This window comes from Podarcis tiliguerta (assembly GCF_965153285.1).
Source record: "Podarcis tiliguerta genome assembly, chromosome: 5".
NCBI lineage: Eukaryota > Metazoa > Chordata > Lepidosauria > Squamata > Lacertidae > Podarcis > Podarcis tiliguerta.
In genome coordinates, this window is record NC_139538.1 from 75,035,864 (window position 1) to 75,049,029 (window position 13,166).

The following is a 13,166-nucleotide window of genomic DNA, read 5'->3' on the forward strand; positions in this document are numbered from 1 at the left end:
CACACAACAAGGTCTTCCCATCTTCTCTGCCCATGCAACCCTCAAATCTATATCAGAGGTACTACAATGGTCTGGAGCAAATTTTGAAGTGCAGGGGGAGAGGAGGGGAAAGTTACATTGCACAAATGGAGTAGTAGCATTGGATACAGTCCATAGTGTTTAAACTACTCTTTACACTTGGTAATGTGAATTGGGCTGCTCTGCATGAACCTTCTTTGAGTGCAATCAAACCAAGTTTAGCTGTTTAAACAATGCAATCCTATGCACATGTACTGTACTCAGTTGCAAGTCCACATTGGTTAAAAGGATTGTAATGTATGCCTTAGGCAAGCATCCTGGCGTAGATAGTTCCTATGGATGGTTGTGACCACTGAGAGGGCCCCCTCTCTCATTGCGACCCTCCAAATTTCACTTAAGCGGGTAACAAATCCATGCAACAGAGGCCACCTCTGCCTCCCAAAGCACTCCCAGATAAGGGACTGTAGCACTGAAGCTTAAATCATGTTAGAATCAGAATAACTAAAGGAGCTTAGCTTGGGATCGATTATACGCTCTTTTATTAGTTGCTATACTAGAGAAGCTTACTGCTTGCTTAATACATTTTTATTACTGTACTGGTTACTATTGTGTTGTTTTATATAGCTGTGGTTCTGTCAGCTAAATCTGTTGTCATTGACCGTGTTACAGAAGTAACAAAGGGCATTCTCATTTTTTCATGAAGCGTTTAATCCATATTTGCTTACTGCTGCTATGGAAAAGACAAGTGTATCAGTAGAGAAGCCTCCTTAGGTTGCATGTTGTTATATTTATAGCACAATAGATCCCTGACATGGTTGAAGTTTGAGTGCTTTCCATGCATCTCTGCCAATGCATCTGTTTTCTCTTAATTTATTTTCAAAGATGCCAGAATGAGTGCATGGAGACTATTTTGCCTAATAAAGCAGAGACATTATGAAAGTGCATAAAGGATGCTGTACTGTTGCTTTTTCATAGTGGTAATGTGAGCTGAGACTATAGCTAGGGCTTTGTATTGCTTCATTCTTTGGTGAAAATCAAATGCTGATTAGGATGCCAAATAATTTTGACATTAGTCTTCTGATGCTACATTTTTTCAGTTTAACATATCTTCCATGTTAATTTAGTGTTCAACAGTAGGAGATTTACTGGGGGGGGGGGGTAATAAGTATTTCTGTATCCCTGTCCTTAAAGCTTATTGTCCTATAGAGAAATGCTGGCTCATCAGAACATTGCCAGAGTAAGGTTTTCCCACCCATGCCTGTTACAGTGTGAATCAGCCTTCCTGGACTTAGGAAGTCGTGGATGAACAATAAAATGTACATGTAAGATACAGCTCATGTTACTGAAATGAATTTTGTATTTGTCTGTGCTTTACATTTGCTTCACTAGCACATAATGCTAAACTATGGTTTGGTTTAACTTGAAGTTCAGGAATGAGAAGGACTTTGCCAGTATTTACTTTTATGTTTGCCCCACTCAACTTGTTATTGTAAGCAAATTAGGGATCATAATTTATCATGAAATAATTGGTTTCAAATCAAACCGACTTCAAACCATGGGCTATGAAACTGATTTGTTTCCCCTCCCTCCCGACTCTATGATTCTGTGATTCTCTAGTTCATGATAAGGCAAGATTAGGAGAAACTGGAAGTAAACACTGACAAAGAGCTCCCTGTTGTATGGGAGGAGTAAGCTTTGCTTGGGTTAATTCCCGCTAACATATACAGCACTGAACCATAGTTTAGTGTTACATGTGAACCCAGCTGGTGTATAACAAACATAAGTGACTCTCCACTTCACATTTGTTTGAGACACATTGACCATACCATACAATAAGATGCTCTCTTCTCCCCTTTTGCACTCCCAGTTCCCCCTTTCAGTTCTGTGTTCATGGTAACTATAATTTACCTTTATGTCTGAATGAGGCAAGCTGTGGTTACTGTGAGCCATTGTTTACTTTCAAACCAAAATGAGAAACCATTGTTTGAAGTGAGCTTGTAATGCTGGTTTGCAGGCAAACTGATTAGATTTAACAGCACACTGTAGTTACCCTGAACCTGGATGGGAGAGAATAAAAGTACACAAACCTGAGGTATAGCCCAATAACCAAACCATATAATATCTGAACCAAGTATCTGTACAGAACTTAAATGGAGTTTGCTGTGGCTCTTATAATGGTTAATGTACTAATGGACTGTAAAGAGCGGTATTGAAATTGTTATGTAATTGCAGCCATGTCCAGGAATCATTTGCACAGTTTGCTTATTTGTATTGGGTGCGTGCCATTTATATATACACAGTATAACCAATAACAAATCCATTTTACTGTTTGCATCTTGGTTATTCCCCTGTAATTGGTAGAATATCCATTGCATCAAAGAAGACAGCAGCCTCCCTAGAAAGCAGAGCAGAGGAAATCTTCAGAATATAAGTGACTTTAATGACAATTGTTCAGCTTAAGCAAAAAAGTAACGCATGTAGAGAGCACTGCAGATAATTCAAGATATGAGCTACACTATCAAGTGCTGTGGATCACAGACTTTAATCGTAAACAAGTTCCACTGAAATCAATAACATTTCTGAGTAAACATTTTCAGCATTGTGCTATAAGTTTATTGTGAAACTAAGATGCCTCAATTCCTGAAAACAGACATACATCAATAGATATGCTTCAATAAATGTTTCTAAAATTCTTCTTTAAAAAAAGAAAAGAAAAAAAGCTTAAAACTCCTAATATTTCCCGCTTTCAGCAGAATAACTCTATGAACCAGTGCTGAGATGCCATTTTAAGAGGTTAAATTACTTTCTAAATGTTGCTGTGAAGCAGAAGGGAAGGGAAAAGATCAAGTTACTCATTCTTCATTCCAGAGCCTACCACTACACTTGAAGGCTGGAGACATGCTGGCTAGAATACACAGTTGCCAGTCGTCTTTAGCCCTGCCCCCACTCAGGGGAAAGACCAAAAGAGATTTTCTTTAAAGGGGGCCTGGAAAGGGAAAACAATTTTTCTTTTCTCCAGGAATTTTTAAGTGCAGCTGCCATATCATCTACTATGCTGATCATATAATCACAGTTGTCGTGTTTTTAGTTATTACTTCGCCAAATGTTACTTTTATACGCGTAAGAAAGTTTTGGTCCCTTTACTTTTTTTCCAGGGTGAACAAAAACTAACCTAACTAGTTGATAACTGTGTGCACGAGGTGGTACTTTATTCTTAATTCTGTGTTCCGTTATAGAAAGAATGGAGGAAATTGCTTGTTGACTTTCTCTCACAAGGCTGCATGCACTCTTACATAAAGAAATGAACCACTAGTAATAGTTACACATTGACCTGTATTTTCTCTTTATGCTCAAAAAGCTCTTCAGCTCAGTTGTAATCAAATGAAGCAGGAAAGGCTTGTACCTCTTCCTTCACTCCCTCAATATTTTTCATTGCAGTCAGGACAGTATGCTCCTGTCCTGGCCACGTCCTGTAAGAACATACCTCTTAATGGTGGAGAGGAGGCTGCAGGAGGGTGGGGTGGGAGGAGAGAGACGACAGCTTAATCAGCAAGGGTCATACATTTTGGGGGGTTGATTCAGAGAGGCAAGCATGGTGATCAGATGGTTACGTTTATTACAATATTGCTGGTTTCCCATAGCTGATCAGGGACATTGGTAGAAAAAGAGTTGGTCTTGATCACAGCTTATGATGTAAAGCAAAATAAGAGCAATGGCAAATCATGATTTTTGTTTCTCAAGAGGCTAAAGTTTCCCATTATGCCAATAGCTGCCACATCTTTGACTTCTCCCTTTTCAGACACATTTATGAGATTGATGTGACCATATGAGGATTAATATATATGGGGCAGATTATGAAAGCAAGGGTGGGAAAGGCACATCAATCTAAGTTTATAGGAGCTGGTGATTGAAAGATGTCTGCCATTCACCTGGAATTTGGAAACACACAGATGGTGGTTCAATCAGTTTAGTTGGGAGGGGAGGAGGAATCCAGTTCAAACTATTTGTGTGATGCACCACTTGCCTTTAATCTTGGGACTACATAAGCAAATGCACAATTTTATCCATGCAGTTAGCTACTTAAAAATCAAAGGTTGCCTTACATGAATACATTTGTAAGAAATATGTCTAACTTTAATGGAACATTGCTAAAAAATTTGTCTCAACTTTTTGTGTTTATACTAGGTTGATCATTATTATAGCTAGTAATACCTGCCTTTAAAATAAATAAATAATGTTTTGCATGGCTATTTAGTACATTGAGTTCCACAAAGATGTGATGTTAGTTTGCAGACATGCAAAATATGGAATTTCTATTTTTAACTCGTGCAGTTAGTTGTATGCATGCAACAGAACTGTGAAAAAAAGAATGATACCTCTGATCAGTTTATTGCTAGTTAAAGATGTAGTGACTGAAAAGCCTGCTTTTATTATACTCCAAGTGTGGATATACACAGGAAGCACTGTGTAAAAGTCTCAGCCAGATTGAAATGCGTGTTTCTGAGATTTCTCTGACCATTTCTTTCTCAAGTTGCGAGTTGGAAAAAAGGCTCTCACAGTTTTTAGCAAAGTATTGTCACAGACTGCTGTAACTGCTTGTGGTCCTGCAAAAACTCTATAGTCTTTTAAAGTCGTTGGCTACAGTATTTTTGTGAAGTACAGTGGTACCTCGGGTTAAGAACTTAATTTGTTCCGGAGGTCCATTCTTAACCTGAAACTGTTCTTAACCTGAAGCACCACTTTAGCTAATGGGACCTCCTGCCGCCGCCGCGCCACCACCATTGTGCGATTTCTGTTCTCAACCTGAAGCAAAGTTCTTAACCCGAGGTACTATTTCTGGGTTAGCGGAGTCTGTAACCTGAAGCGTCTGTAATCTGAAGCGTCTTTAACCTGAGGTACCACTGTAGCCCTGTGATGGGATGTACACACACTATTGTAAAGTATTTAGTTTCTGTGTTTGGAAAAATTACAGAAGTAATGAAATTGGCATGTATAGTTAGTAAACAGCTTCTGAAACATCCCTCAGAATATGTAATCCATAGACATAACCACAGGAAAAATGGTGGGGATCAAGATGTCTTGCCATAATTTGGGGAAAGAGAATAATTGTGGCCAGTTCAGTTCAGTTCAATTCAGTTGCAGTATCTAGCCTCTAGTTTATATTCCACAACTGATTCACATTTGAAAAACTTTCTTCCCCTATTTCCCCCCCTGGCAGTACTACAATAGCACCTGCTTCTTATATGAAGCCAACACAAGTAGTTGCTTCTCTTCCTAAGATCAGCCTTAAGGCATTGAAATTCCTAGGCAAGCATTTTTCTCCCTTGTTTACCCTTAATACAGGAGAGGTAGAATTGAGGTTTGATTCTTTCTGCATGCCTAAATCATGCAATCATGGAAATAGGTCTTAAGCAGATTTTTAAAACATGGGGAGGAATTCTTAATATTTTGGATTGGTAATCTTTTTTGTATTTTGGAGGAAAGAATAGATGAACTGAACTTGCTTATTAACAAATTAAGCGGCATGGTACTGTTGGAGCGCTCCTCCATCTTGATTGCTATTACTTCTCAAGTGGAAGAAGCTTCACTTTCCTGTGTGTTATATGCCCTCTGAACTAACACAGGCTGCTTTACATCAGTTCTGTTGTGAAGTTCATTGAACTTCCTTATAGCTCATTGAAGTTTGTGCCGCTCTTCCATGAAAGCCTTGTTGTTGATGTTGTTGTTGTTGGTCGTTTAGTCGTGTCCGACTCTTCGTGACCCCATGAACCAGAGCACGCCAGGCACTCCTGTCTTCTACTGCCTCCCGCAGTTTGGTCAAAACCATGAAAGCCTATGGGTCTGCATTTCTGAAGCAGCCCTGCCCACAAGCCTGCATTTTCTTCTTGCAGAAGGTGATCAAGTCAGTGATTTTAGCTATAAGGTGTGGCAATAGGAGAGGGAGTTTGATCAAGGATTGAATCACTTCTGAAGTCTCATTGGGGTGGGGTGGGGCTTTGACTGGCCCCACAGTTTTCCACAAAACGTCTCAGGATTCCATCTGTTCTAAACCTTGGGCTTGTTTGTGGATGTTATTTTCGCACACATTGTGGCTGTGGGAAATTTAATAAGGTCTCAAATAGGACATGTAGGTTTGTCAGAAAAATGATATAGCAGATATTCTGTTGGTGTCAGTACAGCAAGAACCATGCTCCTATTTTCAGTGGTTTATATGCGTTCCAACAGACATTAACAAGATTAATGAGATTTCAGCAAATGCGTAGGAAAAACACTTTATGTTTTGGCTTTACAATTATATTCTATAGTGTGTGGAAAAAAACAAGAATTTTCCAAATATAAAAAGAGTGTTTGATAAAGAGGTTTAATGTCAGCCTGTCTATTCAGCAAAGACTGCAGTCTTTAAGAACTGGTGTTATCTGATATTTGAGTTAGTTTCGGGTTGCTCCATTTTACACAAATTTATTATTGATTCCCAAGGCCTGTTAAACCAGTGATAGGAATACTTACAAATGTGCATGGAGGCAGAAGCATTATGACCTTCTTGTAATGACAAAGGTTATTATGAAGCTTTGAGGTAGCAATCCTGAAACTTATTTTTTTGAGGGCTGAGGTCTTGATTGTCTGCTCATGCCAAAGGCAGAACTGCACGTGTTAACCTTTGGAATTAGCTTGAATCAGGCTCATTAGCTTGCTGTGTTCAGCTTAACCAGAACATTATGGACAATGTGGAAGTCTTTCTTTAGCACAGGACTGGGGAACCTGTGTCCCATCAATTGCTTTTGGACTACAGTTCTCGTAATAGAATCATAGCAACCTGACCATTGACCACATTGGTGGGGGCTGAGAAGAGATGGTGACCAACAGCCTCTGAAGGACCACAGGTAGCCAGGCCTTCAAGATTTTGAACTTTGCATGCTGACACAATGTAGTTGGACAAAAATCGACTTCAGAATCCTAAAGCACTAATGGGGCACCTGTGGTTCTCCATATGTCCCACTCCTGATTTAGGATTTAGAACCCTTATTTTTGCCCAGCTACATATCAATCATGTGCAACAGCATCATTTTTATGTTTGTAGTGTTTTTTAATAGTATTGAAGTAGCATAATTTATTGCATAGTCATGCAGCCTTTCTGGCAGCTGGTAGGAGCATGCTGCAGTCCATGTTGCATTCCCACTGGAGGTGAAGAGCAACCATCAATTGGTGTCAAAATACGCTCGTAACTTGATGGCATAACAGAAGGTGGGGAGAACATCTTTAGTGTTCCTCTAAAGATTCAGCCCAGCATAATTATCCTACTTTTCAGGAGTGGCTTGCTGTAGTTATACAAACCTACTTCTCAACCTCTTCCACTTCTCCCACACCCTATCAGCCATATAGCTGCTATACAGAGTCCAGGAGCCAGCATACTACCCCACCTTCCAAAATACGTATTCACAATGCAAGATTTCTCCTCTTAACTTAAAGCCAGCTTTGACCGTTTTAATCACTTGCCTTTCCCCATAGAACTGCTTTTTTATTTTTTTTAAAAAGAGATGGGAATGCAATTTTGGGGAGTGAATTGTCAAAATAGATCTTATTTATGGCAACAATTTATTTAAAACTGAGGGCCAAGCTAGGAACTATTACAGGTTCTTTAAGGCACTAGATCACATAGGAAACTGAGAGAATATTTAAATTCCTGAGTGATAGCGTTTTTAGAAGCCTCAGCAACCAGATGGTTAAGATTCTTCCAGTCCTTCCCTAAGTTAACATAGTTACTACACCAAGTTTTATATCCCCACTTCAATTGTTTTTGTTTTTGACTATGCCAAGACTATAGAAGTCTGTTGGTTGTCATCCTGAATTATATACAGTTAATTGAATATGAAAATTGAGCCTGTATGTATGTAACACTTTGAAGAATTGTGTTGTTGTGCATCATTACAGATGATGGCGAGCATCCAAATAACTACTTTAGGCATATCCAACAACTCAGGCATGCCTGGTGGGATTCATGGTGTTATCACAGACTGCTTTTGAAAGCCCCTTCAAAGTACTTTGCTACACAGTACAGAGAGGCTGTGTAGTGTTAGTTTGTGTTATTTGCACACTAACATTTATGCGCACAAATACTCTATAGCTGGTAGGATGAAACACATACACATCTTTCTAGTTCTTAAAAAGCCTGTTTGAAATTAAATTCCAACTCTTTTCCTGTCTTACAGCTTTAAAGAAATATGCATTGTTACAATTTTATTTTGGAATTGATGAAGTGGAAATACAGATGAAACAAGTTTGCAGGATATCAGCTCTACAGCACCATTTCATCCCACTCATCAGCAAAAGGTAACAAACATCCATTCAAAAATGGGCTCAATTCAAATATAACATTCGTATGGGCTGTTGGATTAGAAATGTTAACTTTTATTTAAAGCACCAATATCCTGCCTATCTTAAAAGTTCAAGGTGGCTAGCAAAATTCTGGGGGAGGGGGGTCTATAATATATCTCCTGGTCAGATTCAAAGCTGCAAGTAAACAAAACAAAACAAAAAACATGAACCAGCCTTCCTTGCTGTGCTGGTTTTTTAGTCCTCACTGTAGCAGGAGGGCATGAGTTTCATTACAGGCACTTGAAACATAATTGACAATCAGCGTCCATTGTATTTCATATTTGAAAATATCATATAAAATGCCTGTTGGCTCTCCTTGTTGGAGAGGCTGATTAAATCCCTTTTCAGACACTTTGTAAAACTTCAAGGCCAACTATCAACCAATCCTACTGGTCAGAGTGGCTGAGAAGATCAAAAGGGATGGTGCCTTAACCCTTGGCAGAAAAATAATAGTTTAGCACAGGCTTCCTCAGCCTCGGCCCTCCAGATGTTTCTGGCCTACAACTCCCATGATCCCTAGCTAGCAGGACCAGTAGTCAGGGATGATGAGAATTGTAGTCTCAAAACATCTGGAGGGCCAAGGTGAAGGAAGCCTGGTTTAGCACATGATATTTAAAAATAGTCTACCTCAGTTCAGATGTTTTTGATATCTGTTCCGTTAATGGGGTAAAATTGGTCCAATATCTGATCTATCATTACATGCAGAAGTTTGTTCATGGTTGGACACATAATAATGAGTCTCAGCAGAAACTGGCCCAGATAGATGGACATTAGTATGTCATTGTTTAAAGCAGTGGTTCTCAAACTTTTTTCTCTGGACCACACCACACCACATTATTTTATTGATAAGAAGTACATTGCAAAACAAGAAGAATCAACTACTAGCAGTGCTTGATTTATCATATAGAAAACAACTACTTCATAACATGATCATGGGACATCCAGAAAGTGTGAAACAATGCAGCTACATAAGAACATGACTCATTTCCAAAATATAATTCTAAATGAGCCTCTTACACATGTATGTTAAGTGTGTATACAAACTCAATGAGAGGTGTGAGCTTGCAGTATCACTTGATGCTCCTAGTCTCATTTTGAAAAGCTAGTTATTCATATTTTGAAAATAGAAAAATATTTTTACATTATACTACACTAAAATGTTTCTTTGATTGTCCCTGAATCTTTGCGGCACATTTTCCAGCCTCTCCTGCCACACTTGTGTGGTGCACCACACCCTCTGAGAACCACTGTTTTAAATGAATGGTGATGAAATCTTATTGGCAAAGTTATACTTGTGAGTGTTTTTTAAGAGAAAGGTCCTGTTTACTCTCTAGTTTGAAAGATAGGCTTGGATACATTTATCCCCTTCAGAATGCTCTCACTGGATAAGGCATAAGAGGGAGTTTGCTGAAGATACTGATGAAGTAATAGTAACTAAAGTCCAAGGGAACAAATAGCAGGAAAAATTCAGGGCAACTTAAAGGAAAGATATGAAAAAAATAATCTATGATATTGAAATTTGGGACATAATGGTGAGTGTCAAGTAGAATAAACCCATTCTAGTAAAACATTTAGCTTGGTATTATTGTAATTTTCACCTGCTATTAAAATGAGATAATTCAATAATTAAAATTATGATTTTGTTTCTGTTCAGATAGCTTTCATTGTACTTACTTTTGTGAGAAGTTCTTGATCCAGTATCTAGTTTTATTTCACATTCAGTTTTAAATTGTGCTTTTATGTTGCAAATGCTGAAATTGTGGAGAAACATAACAAAAGATTCATAAAAATGCATCATAGGGGAATTTAGGTAAATATTGTGTACATGGCAAAATATATAATGATCCCAAGCAACATTTCCTTAAAATCTGTGTCCCTTTAAAATTTTCACTCATCTTCCACAGAAATGAAGCACTTGCTTTCCTTCCCAAGCACATTATAATTTTATTCTAAGAAACTTTGGGATTCCTCATAAAAAGCCGCCCCCCCCATATCAACACTGTTTAGCATTGATTTTCATGAATTGGGGGGTACCATGAAACAACCATATTTTAACACTTTAAAAAACTAAGGGAAAATACCAGTCGGTTGCTATTGAAGTGTGAACATTATCTTTGTACTCTGTTTTGTTCATCTACTGAAATTTTAAGATTGGTTTTAGAGTCTGTTTTGAAACTGTTTTTAGAACTACCTTGTTTTGAGCTTCAGGGAATACATTTTTGTGAAAGAATGTGTCCATAGTTGTTTAGTCATAACACATTTATGATACCTAAAAATACATAGTTGCCTGTTTATCTTGCTCTAACTTGAAATCAACCACTTACTTGATAAGAGAGACAAAACAGGAGTCCTTACAAACTTGAATTAAATGTTGCTCCACAACTTCCTCTACTTATCAGCCAACTGTTCTGCTCAGCCTAATAGTTTTCTGATACCCTTTGTGGGCAACACTGAAAACTCTGGTATTTCTGTTATTGAAACTCCTTTGGCCATAGTTCCTAAGGACAGTTGCTCACAATGCACTCATTGCATTCCAATCAGTGCAAAATACAGTCATACCTCGTGTTGTGTTCCGCTCTTCTTATGGACTTTCAGCTTACGAATGTGGCAAACCCAGAAGTATTTACTTCCGGGTTCGCCGCCCGCGTATGCACAGAAGCAACCTGCGCACTATGTGCAGAAGCGACTGATCACACCTCACACATGCGCGGAAGAGGCTCTCTAGTTGTGGACTTTTTGGGGTGCAAACGGCACCCCAAAACGGATTAAGTCCGCAACTAGAGGTACCACTGTAGGTTTCGTTGGCCGAGTTTGAACATCATGCTTAACCCATAGTTTCAGTATTATATAAATGAATCTGGACCTGAGCCTTGGGTTTGCCCTCTCTTTTGTAGTTCAGGCATGAAAATGAGATTGGAAGAATCTGCTTTCAGGTTAAAATAACCATGGTTGTCACTACAGTTACTCTAGAGTTTAGTTTATTGGAACAAGTTAGAATCAATCCATGGTTTCTGATCCTGGCTTTTCCTGTGTGTTGTTTCCTTCAGACTTCTCATAATGAAGCACTCCAGCGGTAAAACAGCGCACAAACCTGATGTTGGGAATTGTTGGATTGACTTTAGATCTTTTCAGTTTAAATGGTGATCCTAAGATAACTGCATCTGAAAGGGCCAGTTCAGAGTCCCCCTCCATCTACTTCTGTTAGAGTGGAGAGAGAGAACAATTTGCGTTTAGTGGGAATGGTTTGAACACACATTCTGGAATGTGTCTTAAAGTATTTTTCACCTCACATTAAAAGGTTGCATCTGCTTTGACCATTAGTTTCATTCCAGTAGTCCTTAACTCACTGAATAAGTAGTTTCTGCCAATCCTTTTGCCCTCATTGCATGGGTGTAGCTAGGTTTCTCGTTAGGGGGGCAGGCAAAGCAGTTTTTAAGGGGATCAGCCAAAGTTGTTGAGCTTTTTGAGAGGAAATCACTGGTAGAAATATCCCCCAAAAGACATCTGCTGGCGCCACCCCCCAGCTATGCCCATGCCTCACTATACTCCATTCTTCAGCAGGGAAAGATCCATGAATGCCACTGTTGCTAACTCACACTCCTGTGTGACTCTGTTCTTCCACAGCACAGTGGTACCTCATGTTACGTACCGTCCCCCTTAAGAATGCTTCAGGTTTTGCGCTCCGCTAACTCGGAAGTAGATGCCCCTTGTTGCGAACTTTGCCCTGGGATGCGAGCGGAAGTCGCGTTCCAGCGGCGTGGCGGTAGCAGCAGCAGGAAGCGCCATTAGCAAAAGCATGCCTCATGTTATGAACGGTTTCCGGTTACGAACGAATCTCTGGAACAGATTAAGTTCGTAACTGGAGGTACCATTGTAGTTTGCTCACTCTGGCTGTGGGTACTCTTTCCTGACCAGACAAATGGAGATACTACCCTCTTTTCACCAATCGGGGGAAATCTGCTCCTTTGGAAACAGAATATGCGGTGCAAATAGCACCTCCAAACATAAGGACATTTAATAAATGTGCAACATAAAAATATAAGAAGAGCCTGTTGCATCAAGCCAGTGGCTCATCTGCCTTTTCTGCAGCTACCACACACACTGGGTTGGTATCTTCATCAAGCTATTCTCTCCGAACTCCAAGGTTTTGCTCTTGTTAGTTACCACCGGTTCAGACATCAAGACCATGTATCCTATGCGAAATTAAGTCGTCTCCCCCTGCATCATTTTTATACTTGTTTACATTGAATTGCTTTTTGACATTCACATAACTTTTAGAAATCCTTTTGGAGCTCTTCACAATTGTGTTGTGTTTTGACCATCCTGTACAATTTAGAATCATCAGTTCCTCAGTTCTCACTCTATAAAATGAGTGTGTTAATTACCTTGTGCATAAATGAGAAAGAGTTGCTGTGAATTAGATCATAATTATAAACAAAAGTGTGTTACAGCCTGGTGTTGATAAATGCTAGGGCTCTGTGTAATACTACTCTTAGCTTAGCAGTTAGTAATGCAAGAATAGTAGAGTGAGCTCCATGTATTTCTTTTCCCACTTCCTTGGACTCCCCCACCCCCCTCTAATGGTAGAGAGGAAGGGAGGAAGTTCCACACTCTGATTCTGATTACTTAACTATTGTGAAGCAACCAAGAGCATTGAATCTGAAATGTTGGTGTTGCCCCTCTACATTCTTAGTGTTAGATTCACAAATGTTAATGAATGATACTAAGCGTTGGGCAAATCTTCTGACCCAAAGTTCATCTGCGTAAGTCCGGAG

The 13,166-nt window shown here is 39.3% G+C and overlaps 1 protein-coding gene across 1 annotated transcript in view; it reads left to right on the forward strand.

Annotated features, from left to right (window-relative positions):
- The window catches only part of BMPR1A (bone morphogenetic protein receptor type 1A), a 62,477-nt gene that overhangs the window by 22,570 nt on the left and 26,741 nt on the right, over positions 1 to 13,166 (forward strand). The window contains exon 2 of the mRNA XM_083440080.1: positions 8,226 to 8,346. The gene's annotated coding sequence lies outside the window, so the exon portion shown is untranslated. The remainder of the gene's footprint in view (positions 1 to 8,225; positions 8,347 to 13,166) is intronic.